Genomic DNA, 12,514 nt, shown 5'->3' on the forward strand with positions numbered 1-12,514 from the left:
AAAACATTCCAAATAAAAGTTCTTTGGAATGTATATTTTCCTTAGCAAAATCAGTAACTCTTTTCTACTCTTACAATTTCTTTCTCAAATATCTCGTTCACCGCAGAAGTTCTTCTGGTGACTTTGGTGATTTCTTCATTTAAAGAGGTTTAAACATCTTATATTTTTCGCTTACGATCCCTATCTTTTTCTCAAGTTTATTTTCTGTAGCGGCTACTTTCTCGTTCGCAGCATTCATAATTTTTCCTTCGACCACTGTAGTACTGTTCTTCATTTTAGCTGCGTTCGCGGAGATATAGTTTCTGATTTCAAGGGAATTCAATTCATTCGGTCTTAGCTGTTGCTTCTTCCTAATTGGCAGTAATAATTTTTATAATGGCTTTTCAGATGCTATTCCATCTTCTTGGTTACTGGCATTCAAAGAAATCCATAATTTGGCACCAACTGTTCAGAGTTATGGGTTCATTCATATTAGCTTAAATGATCGTTCGTTGATATCTCTTTAAATGATTACTTCAGATAAGCAGGAAAAACTGACAATTTATTATAAAAAATTCTCAACACACAGCGCAATAAATACTTGTAAATTGCTCAAAGAGAAAGTAGACATTCAGTAATTTCTCCTTTGCACACAAGAAATATCGTCAATGCTAAAAATATCTCAAAAAGTAAACTCTAAATCAAAATTCAGCTAACGTTCTTTGAACTGCTGAATCTCACAAATGATTTATTTCTCTTCGTCCTAGCTCTAGGGCGATATTTTAATAGTATATAGTACGGGATTATGGAAGCTTCGAGAAGAATCGGTAGTAAGATTCGAAAATGTGTTTTCCTCAATCTTCCAGAAAGCTGCCTGATGAAGAAAAGGTTGCGAGTAATTGCTAAATGTCGCCGAAGTGCACAGTTATCTGATTTCGAGAAAGGTGTAATCGTCAGATATCACATAAATGGCCGATCCTTAAGGGGCATATCTAGCGAGTTGAATTACCCAAAATCGATAGTAGTCACGTGAGCGATGGTTCTTTGAATGCATCTCGAATTGGCAGACCGACAAACCTGGAAGAGAGGACCGACTGGTGCTATCCAAAGAATTTCGAAAGAACCGCACCCAGCCGATGGTCCACATATTCCAGGAGTTTCAAAAGGCATCCAGAAGTGTTGTTTCGATGGATAGCATCCGTAAGAAAGCCCATCTGCTTGGTTTCACGGTGCTGTTGTCACCCATATGTCATTGATCACAAAGACCAACCGGGCTTCTCGGATAATATGGTGCGAAACACGTCAACAGTGGACCGTAGATCAAAGGAAATAGGTCCTCTGGAACGATGAATCAAGTTTCACTCTTTACTATTCTAATGGCAGGGTCTGGGTCTGGCGTCTGCCTGGAGAACGCCTTCTGCCAGAATGCATTGTGCTCACAGTAAAGTTCGGCGGATGTGGATATATTCTCTGGAGTATTTCTCCTGGTATGGACTAGGATCATTGGTCCAAATTCATGGTAAGCTCAACGGCGACGCCTTCTGCATTACTCTGGATTACAAAGTGCTTCCTAAGTTGTGGCAGTTTTATGGGTTAGATTCATCAGGACTATAACGCCAGCTGTCATGTTGCGATATCCACCATGAATTTATATAATAAAAACGTGGTTAACCGAATGGACCGGCTTGCTCAAAGCCCAGACCTGAACTCTATTTAGAACGTCTGGAACAAGTTAGATCGCCGAATTAAGGGGTGTAACAACCATCTAACATCGGTGAAGGAACTTACATGTCCTTTCCAAGCTGATGGAGAGAAAATACCAGTAGCCGTCATACAAGGACTGGGGGATACATAGACGTCATACAAGAAAAGCATGTAGCGGAGAGTTAAGGGTGTAACTGCCGCTCGTGTTCGCTCTACCAACTATTGAATATGAATATTTTTTTTTCGTTTCTATTACAGGTGTCCAAATATTTATTGGTAGATAGTGTATCTTACGTTTAACTTGATCGATCTATTTCTGTAATGTTGTAGAGACATTAGGTATTTTTGGAAACAGGCAAGATGAAAATGACCTTCGTCGGAAATCGAACCACGGACCACAGGAATACCGACCCAGCGTGCTGAATCACTACACCACGAAGGCACATTAGGAAGGCGGGAAAAATACCTTATATGCTCCCCTTTTTAAAGGGCAACTCGGGTTTTTATGGGACCCAATCGCCAAATCCTGGGTGAGGACAGTCATCATCCAACACCCTTTTAGTTCGGAAGCCACTTTAAAGACATTAAGGTATTTCTGGAAGCAGACAAGATGAAAAATGAGCAATCGCCTTCGCCGGGAATCGAACCACGGGACCTCTGGAATACCGGTCCAGCGTGCAGAACCACTACATCACGAAGGCACACTAGGAAGGCAAGAGAAATACCTTATAATGTAAACGTTGTTGGACTCCGAATTTAAGTATCTGCAATTCTACATAAGAAATAAACACTTATGTACAAAACATGTGACCACAGATTCTGTTAAATACTTGTAAATAGCTCACAAAATAAACCCTAAAATTAACGCCTTAAGGCAAAAAATAAGTAAATTAATATACAATATTACAACAACATAGAAAAAGAACATACCAATAAAAAGATTTAAAAATTCTTAAATATTTACAACAATGTGAAATATTTAATGCGATAAAAGCTTATTCATATAAAATTAATATCTCTATTAATACAGGAGTAAAACAGATAAAGCAAACTTATTTAAATATCTAAGCAATTGTTAACAAACAGCTAAGCAATTTGATTTATCTAAGTTCGTAATTAAATTTAAAGATACAAGCATAATATTAAGGTAAAGATATCAATTATATCTAAATATTTAAACGCATTACTTATGGTTAATATATCATACAGGAGATAGCATATAAAAGTCTACTTAATGCTTAAACTCCTATCTTGTGCTGACAGTTACAAGTAAAATTTGATACTCACAACTTCAAATTTTTATTTTTCCTATCAGAACAGAAATCTTATTTGACACCTATTCCTTATTAAAATGTTTCTTAAAATAGTCATAAAAATGTTTAGGCTAGGAGATAAAAATTTGACTTGACAGTCAGTATATCTGATACACATTGAACCATTAAACATATATTTTTATAGAACAGGAATGAAAAATTATGACTAAGGCGATAATATCAGAATAACGCATATAAGAATAGGCCTGAATAGAAGGCGGATAAAAGCACCAGGAAAAGAATCCATTTGTGAATCATGTATAAAAGGGTCGCCCTTATCGATATGCTGATCAGCTCTGCTGGCTACTATATTGTAGGTTACACGTTCGAATCCCAAAACACATGGATATGTTACTGTAAAAGACCGAAATTGCAGAATGTCGACATTCACCGGTGAATGCCAATACATACCAAATACGTCGGTGAAAGACGGACTATTTGATTATATTCTTGTCCATTCGGACCATCCCAGATGTATGTCGACAATCACAGATATACTGTGGTGGAGGTCGAAAAGTCGAGATCAACAAAGGGGCAACACTTTGTCGCCAGATCCTTTGTTCTGCTGCGAATGAAGTTATGTGGCATGTATTTTTATACTCTGGAACACTGTTTGTCAGTCGTATGCAAAGTTTGATGGTACGCGCAACGTTTTCTTAAATTTTGCTTTTTTATTCGATACCCTAATTTATATTGAATGGCTACTGCAGTGAATCTTGAACTTTCTTTTGAAAAGTTAAATGAATTAATTGCGAGTAAACGAGAAAACAATCGTTTTTATTTTTCACAAGAAAAGTACTCTAAAATACTTTCTGAAAAGATTTCTGCAAAAACTAAGTGCAACATACGTTTGGATAACAGACGATTAAAACGTTTTGACGTTTTAAAAATTAATGATGAAGAAAAATTAATTGCACCTTTAAAACCACGAAAACGAATATCCAGTATTATGTTATTAATGATGAATTGTTCAGTATACTATTTGAAACTCACTCTAGAATAGGCCACGGAGAAAGAACACGTATGCTTAAAGATTTGCAAGGTAAATACAAAAATATTACATATTTTGTAATATTTTGTGATAATGTGAAACCAATGGTCAGGTCTGAATTTAACTCAAAATGTCAATTTGATATGATAGACCTTCAGTCACACAGGGATGGCGAATATAAGTTCATAATGGCATATCAAGAACATTTAATTAAGTTTATCCAGCTAAGACCATTGAAAACAAAGACAGCTGAAGAAGTAGCGTATCATCTTCTTCAAACATTTTTAACATTTAGTGTTCCAGCTATATTGGATTCAGATAACGGTAGGGAATTCAGTAATCAAATCATATCCAAACTATGCGCTATGTGGAAGGATGTTAAGATAGTTTATGGAAAGTCTCGTTAATCGAACACAAAGTCAGTTGAAAGGGCTAATCAGGATATACAGAATATGGATGAACGATAACGATACAAATAAATGGTCAGATGGTTTTCCCTTTGTTCAATTTGCCAAGAACACTACATACAAGGAAGGAATACGTCAAAGTCTTTATGAAGTTATGTTTGGCATTAAACAAACAAGAGGCATAGCATTGTCTTTCTTGCATAGTGAACAAATCACAAACATTGAAACCAAAGATCAACTCGAAGAAATTGCTAATACTTTTGAAATGGAAGAACAGCTTGAAGAAACTGTAATACTTTTGAAGAAAATCTGAGCAGTGGTCTTACCGAAAACCATATTCTAAAGAAAAACACTGAAGAGGACCTGCAACTTACTACGTCTTCATATCAAGTCCTCAGTGAATAACACGAGTTTATTTCTATAAAAAAGTCGGCCACGAAAGAGAATCTTCTATCAAGCAACAAAAATGTTACGAACATAAAAAAAAGAATTTTTTCCCTGCTCAAATTGGTGATACCGTACGAATACAATTCCCTGTATTCGTAATAATGCAAGTCAATACAAGTACCTGTATTCGTACGTCACTGGTCGTACATGAGTTGGCAGTTGTTGTTGGAATAGAAGACTTTAACTTTTATAAACTAGCAAATAAAAATGGCACCTTCAAGCAGATTTATACCCGTAATCAGTTCATAATTTGCAAAGAAAAGTTACTTTCCATAGATTAGATTTCTTCTCAAGAAATGTCGCTGAGAGAAGCAGCTGCAGCTAATTTGAGAAGTGGAAGGCAAGAATATACACGTTGTCACTGCTAAAGGAAGTGTTCCACAACTAAATGCAGTTGTAAAAGCAAGGGACTCTTGTGCAATTTAAAATGTCATAAAAGTTTAAGTTGTTGCAATAAATAAGATTTCAATCACATAATTAAGTTTTTTTCTTGGTATTATTTTCTTTTCTCATTTGAATGTACTGTTTAAGTTCAAAAGTTTATTTACATGTACATTGTTTTTCGTATTTTGACATATACGGTATAAATGCAAAAGTAAAAAAAAAAAAAAAAAAAAAAAAAAAATCTTTATTGGCTGAATTTAAAACTAAATGCTTAACATTTATCCAAGCACAACTGCTGTTATTATAAAGAAGGCAAGTAATATCGAGTAGCTTTTCTCACGTTAGAATCTAAAGCTTCATGTCCCGCAGTGAAAACGCCTCTACAGAGTTACGAACAACTCTCCTCACGGGGATTGCTTACTCCTCTCAATAAGACAGGCGAAAAAGTTACGTCATCCTTGTAAAATTTTACCGCGCCTGAAATACGGAGAACAAAATGCAAATCTCCGACATATTTAGCATTCACCATTAGTGCATGGTGAATGTCGACATTTGCCAGTGTAAGTAAGAAATAAGGATATTTGGCAAATATACACCAAGCGAATATGCAAATGTTGACATTCACCGGTGAATATCGATATTCTCCACATTTCGGTCTTTCACAGTAACACATATCTGTAAATGTATAGTTTACTTATATGAGGGCATGAGGCACATTCACTGGTGAATGTCGAGATGATCCAAATTTCGGTCTTTCACGGTAACAGATATCTGTAAATGTATAATTTATTTACGGTATAAGGGCATTTAAAGACATGAAGACCGTCGAGCCGAAAGTCTCTTCATGAGGCAGGTAAAGAAGGAACCGAAGAAATTTTTGTCTTTCTTCTGGGAGAGAGTACATCAAGATTGGGACATAGGTAATATTCCCATTATAGGTGACAATACAAACAAAACTGTGCAATTACTTTATTAGGTAAGCGTACTGTCACATTATAGTGAATCGTGATACTGGCACATTACAGTGAATTTCGTGCTGTCACATTATAGGTCACAAAATCGTACTGTCACATTATACGCGATCGTACTATCACATTATAGTGAATCATACAGTAACATTATAGGTGACAGTACAATCTTAATCTTTATGCTACGTCGAAATCTTATTTTACATGGCGTTTGTTGTTATTAGCGCAGCTTTGGGTATATTGGGAATGTATAACCAACGGTGAGGATAATATATTCCAGCATATTTAAACAATCTATATGTCTAGGTATATGTAAACGCATATAGATAATATTACTCGTGGAAACTAGTAATAGTATACTTGATGTATCCTATTACGATTTTAACAAGTTAAAAACAAATTCTGGACGCTGCTTTTAACATACGGAAATAATTTACAGAAAAGGGCCAATAATATAATACCCCGAACAAATATTTTAAAAATTTGTGTTTATAACCTAATAACTTAGGTTGTATACTACTAATCACGCTACAGGTTTTGTTAATACAACCAAGTAGAATAAAGGGTTTAAAAGTAGTCACAAATCAAATTTAGAAACAGTTTCAGTTACAAAAAGTAAAACGACCTGAGAACGATTCATAAATGGTTATAATCGAGTTGGAGTTACGAACTAAAGTTTTAAAAATAAATGCAAAGAAGGACATTTGTAAACGTTTTCTTCCAAATTTTATAAGGATTCACAGTATGTAACCACAGTATGATTATTGACAGTTTTAATATAATTTATAAAATAATGAAAATAATACAAAAATAATATATAGTAAACTATATACAGAATTAAATAAACAACGATATCAATTACGATTACTTCTCATAATAATACCATTCGTAAGTGATAGTGTTGCTTACTTCAGCCCTCACAGAATACTCAGAAGAAGGGAATTAGTCACAGAAACTGATTTCAAGATAAAATGCAAAACTCTTTTTAGCAGCATTTTGTTCTAAATTACTTATTTTCCTAACATATGGTCGTAACATTTATCTGCAAAATGATCGAAGCCTTCATTAATAAATTTAAATCTGCCATTCTGCAAAGTACAAATAAGCGTAAAAAAATGCACGCACTCACATCATAAAAATTTAGTGACATAATCATAAAATAACCTTTTACACAGCCACCAGTCGTGATCTTACCCCGTGCAAAAGTGACCTATAAATATCACCGCACATTTGATGACACGACACAGAGCAGCGAAGTAACGTAACAATGAAAAAGAACGGGACCAGAATAAACAAAATTCGCGGCAAAAATACTCTAAACACCTTACCGCTATCGAGCATCTCCGGAAAATTCGAATCTCGCGCTGGTCTTTTCCATGCCTCTCAAAACCACACCAAAACAGCAACAAAAACATTAACCCCTTCTTACCAAGACGAGAGAAAAGGAGAGTAGACAGATATCTCGAACGCGGGGAGGAAAAAAAGCATTAAAAAAAGGAGCAGCAAACGAAAACAAAAATAAAAAATAAGAAAAAAAGGCTCAACGACAACAACACATTCCCACACCTGTGAAGAAGAAGCTCTCCCAGCCGCTTCTCCGAGCGAACGAAGGCGCTCGGAATGGAGAGAACGCTCAGGAACAGAGCGATCTCGAAATGGGCGTGGTTTCTGAAAGAAGGTGAAATCTGCGTGGCGGCGGCGCAGCGACGACTGGAGAGACCACGTGGCTTTTGTGTATTGCCGGTCTGAGCGGCGGAATAGTAGTCGCCAAAAGTAGTGAGCGGAGCACCGCACACGCGCTTGGTCGTCCTCTCATTAGCCGAGTCGAGGAAGCGCGTGCAGTGCGCTTTCCACTGTCACTTGTTCGTTCTTCATCAGTCCGGTTCGGTTGATGAGAATAGCATAGTTGTTGTGCGATCTTCATAGCATATTTCGTATTTCACCTAGTTCTTCTAGTTCGTTAATTGACGTTGTTTTATTAGAGAATAGAAGAACAGTACAGAGACTTTGAAAGCAAGATCGCCGGTGGTGAGTTGGAATTTTGTTATCAATTAGTTTGCTTTTCTCTGTCTTAGTTTCCGGCAAGCTGGCCGGCAATCACTGACAAACACGATGTCAAGCATTCTCTAGTTACCTAAGAAATAGGGATTATAGATGAATTTTATAACCAATCACTTCTTTCAAGATTAGTAAAGTAAATTCTTTTTCGGATATTTGGGAAAATATGGAAGTTATTTGCTATTACCGCACTTCTCTGGGAATTTCTCCGTACTGCAACAATCAACAGAGTGGCCATCACTAATTTAGCGCAATTCTTCCAATGGTTATCAGAGAAAAATTGTGAAGAATTATCTTTGGGGGCAATTCTTCCATAAATAGGAAGAACTGCCCCCAAAATAGGTTCGAATAGTAAGCTTGGTTTTTCATCTTTAAGCTAGCGAAACAGACAAGTCCATGTTTAAGAACAAAGAAAGAGTTGTTTAAAAGTTTTTCATCATCTAAGTCATTTTTATGTTTGATTGGTATGGAAAGAGGTATTTCTAGAAACTTTATACAACGAAATATAAAGAATTCTAGAAAGCTTTTGACGATAATTTATTGAACATAATTGGAATAAATATCAAGACGGTTTATTATAATATTTGCCAAGATAATCATACTTCAATCTTCAGATATATTTTAAAACAGACAGACGAATGATCTTAAAAAATCTTTTAGAATTTTTTTATGAAATGCTTCAATATTTTTCGGGATGCATTGAAGAATGGGCATAATCAAGGGTTCTCGACTTACATGAATCGCATCACATGAAAGATTCAGCCCGGGGAGGATCGAAAAATCGTTTCTACATAGAAGATGGGAGTTTAATTTATTCATAAAATACACAATTATGCAGATTGTTTCCTGAGAAATATTTTGATATTTTAACATAACTTTTCTGTGGTCTTAAATAATTAAATGAAAAACAAGAAATCAAATTATAAAAGTACAAATCGAATTTGACGAAAAATGTTAATGTATTTTCATATTAAAAAACATTAAAATTAATTTGCTTAGTCAATAAACTATCTGGAATATAGAATACATTCTGAAGGAAAAGGCTCTTATTAGATATCTGCTCTTCCGTGAGTACCAAAATTTTCATTTTTCCCTAATGCGATTTAAAAAAAAAACATTTTAATTAAAATTCATTGAATAATATCTATGTAAACTTACTTTTAATTTCATTATTTAAATGGTGGGATAACTTCAAAAAATACATTGCTTCATTTATTCAAGAAGAAATCTGGTAAAATGCCCAGAATTACAGTACAAGCTCTTCTTTTTGATCGTCTAACTGCGGCTGTTGTTTGACAAATAGCAATTAAAATATATTTTGTGTTACATTTATTCTTTTCATATTAATATAAAAACGCATTACACTTTATTAATGCTTTTATACTGAAGAACTTAATGTCTCAGCGAGATGTTTGGCACCCAGGACATGGTAATTATTTTGACAAAGCATTCTAAATATATGGAATTTTTTATGATAGTATGCGTCCGTATAACACACTAATTATACTTACCAGACTATACTTCGTCTTATTTACATTAGAGAAAGTGCGTAAATTTGAAACAAAACAAAACTATACCTTAATAATGAAAAATATGCATTGACAATAAATATGATACTTCTGTTGCAAACTGCTAAATTCAATTTTTGATATCTGGACTATCATGGAAATTAATTTCATAATTCAGATAATTCCTTACACAAAACTGATTCGTCTTTTCGCGTAAATATATTATATTGAAAAATAAATACACTTTAAATGCACGACACAATCTAACTTTTGTCGTGCATTTAAAGTGAAAGAAAAGAACTCTAATTATTTTCACTGTGCAATATCCTAAAGAAAATCGAAAGTTTTGTCAAACTTCACAATAATTCGAGTGCAGTATAAAAAAATTTAGGGCAAGACAATGAAAATACCGATTTTTTCTCCGCGAAACTCTTACTAATATATTTCTCCATTCCTGTATGTACTGCTTTGCTAAACCCATATTTATAAAAGATTTTGAGTTCTAGGAATTAAAGTGGAAAAACGGTACTTTCATCGTCTCTACATGAAAGCTTTTTCAGCTGTTTATCTTATTTAAACCTGTACTTAATAAATACGTGACATGCATTCTTTAACAAATTCAGATTTGGTGTATATTAAAGAAAAACAGTAGAAATTATTTAGCTTCCCATTTTAAATTATCTCAAATGAGGTATTTAGAGTAAATCATACTTTTCAGTAAAATTTAAGCATTTGGAATAGGCTGTAATTTTTTTTTCACATGAAATATTTGAGGCTGATCATAGGAATTTTTTTCCTGGTAGTTTGGAATTCTAAAAACTGACTGTTTGTTTATTACTTTTTATGCAAATAAAAAAGTGAAAGGTATTCAACAGAAGTCAGAAGGACTGACTGTAAAGCGCACTTTGATCAACAGTTTCTTTTTAAATTAACAGATTGGAAAAATAAGTAATCAGATAGTTTTTCTTTAGAATAGCGCTGTATGATACTTTAAAACCTGGACATATTTTTTTTTAAGTTATTTGGCACACATTATCACTCTGCGTAAAAAAATTTAAAGAAATAAAAAAAACATTCTTCCACTTAAAAGCCTGAAACTTTGTATTTTTAATTAACAGCAACGCATTTGCACTTGATATTATTAACGATAAAAAGTACTACTAAACATATATTTCAAAACCATTGAAATAATTACCAGAAGTTACATGAGGAAGTAACATAATTTCATCACAAATGTGTGAATCCGCAAATAGTGATGTGAATCCGCAAATAAAGAAAATGAAAGACATTATGGAAGAAAAAATATTATCAAATATATAATAAAATTGTCTGTATTTTGTTTCTTTTCCCCTAAATATTCAAATATAACTAATTTACGTTAAGCTTCTATGTTCACATTAAATTTTCTCATTAATTCCTAAAAATCAAAATTTTATTAATTATTTATGACTGTGACAGATTTCAATTTATAATAGCGTGAGGCAGTTTAAAGAGGCAGTTTAGTTTCCATTAATAATATTTAATGCATTTCAGTCGTTTTATGATTTTTTTTAATAAACATACAGACAAAAGTTGCGTTTTTATACCAATGAAACCCAATGCCATACTGAAATTTCATCTAATCAGATGTAAATCGATAGCTTCAAGGAGCAGATCACTTTTTATTATTTATAAACCATTACAAAAAGCAAAACTTTTTAATTCTGCACTTTTTTAAAGATTAAAAAGGAATATAGAGTTTTATCAAATGAATAAAAAGCAAAACAGACATTTACCACATTTTTTTATAACTTCATACATCATCTATATTTTAAAATTTAGTTCATTAGTACAAACTGAAATATACTTTTCCAACAAATTCACATCTATTCTCCTTTCTGTTTTTACTTTTTCAAACAGAATCATATTTATGCTCTCGAATGCTTTTAACGTTTAGAGTAAATGAAATAATTTATATTTTTAACAAAGATTTAAAAACATTATCCTATAAAATCTTTTACACACTATAAAATAATCTTTTCTTTTAACATTTTAATAACATGCAGATGTTAAGAATCTTGGTTTGTATACTTCAGCTCTAAGAAATCTTACACGTCTAATTATATACTTCGTAAATACTTACTTCTTTTCAGATAAACTGCAAATAGCTGTTAACGTAGCTTGAGGCATTTTTTTTTAATTTATTATTTTTCAGAAACATACGCTCCTTTTTTATGAACGTTAGCGTAATGTTGCCTCGCTCGACATTTTCCTTACAAAATTTCCATTATTTTCGTGTTTCCTGATAAATCATCCACGGACGCCTATTCGTTATTATTATATAAAAGTCATCCATACTTATTTTATCTCAATATAACACATCACTTCACTTTAATCTGCATAAAATTGCATACGCATATCTAAAACTACTTATATTTGTTAGATTCAATTGCATGTCTTCTAAAAACTGAGCATAAATTTTAATTTCAAAGTCTATATATACATCATTCAGTAGCATTTCTATATATTTATTTTAAATTGCTAAGAAAAAATTGTGATCGATTTTTATTTAACGTATGACATCGAATTTTCTCCCTCATTCAGAGTCATTTTTATATTTCGGTTGCATTTTGATTTCTATATTTTAATCATTTAACTTTTGCTTAGATGAATCGATGATGTTTCTATATATTTCTCACAAATAAGTGTTTGTTAACTTGTGTTATATTGCCTCTAAACACTGGTTTACTTACGGCAGTTCCAAAGAAGTTTAAAA

At 33.2% G+C, this 12,514-nt stretch overlaps 2 protein-coding genes across 7 annotated transcripts in view; one reads left to right on the forward strand and one right to left on the reverse strand.

The window, feature by feature from the left end:
* Window positions 1–12,514, reverse strand: part of LOC118201700 (caspase activity and apoptosis inhibitor 1-like) — a 689,338-nt gene that overhangs the window by 419,276 nt on the left and 257,548 nt on the right. Inside the window, exon 1 of one of the 6 annotated variants that reach the window (XM_085818826.1) lies at window positions 7,522–7,658. The exons of the other annotated variants lie outside the window; for them this stretch is intronic. The gene's annotated coding sequence lies outside the window, so the exon portion shown is untranslated. Of the gene's footprint in view, window positions 1–7,521; window positions 7,659–12,514 lie in introns of those variants that run through there. 6 annotated transcript variants of the gene reach the window in all.
* Window positions 7,953–12,514, forward strand: part of LOC118182083 (uncharacterized) — a 362,084-nt gene continuing 357,522 nt past the window's right edge. The window contains exon 1 of the mRNA XM_085818818.1: window positions 7,953–8,221. The gene's annotated coding sequence lies outside the window, so the exon portion shown is untranslated. The remainder of the gene's footprint in view (window positions 8,222–12,514) is intronic.

Source organism: Stegodyphus dumicola, chromosome 6 (assembly GCF_044657685.1).
Source record: "Stegodyphus dumicola isolate Sdum_Otavi_A_Nest chromosome 6, ASM4465768v1".
In the NCBI taxonomy this organism is placed as follows: Eukaryota; Metazoa; Arthropoda; class Arachnida; order Araneae; family Eresidae; genus Stegodyphus; species Stegodyphus dumicola.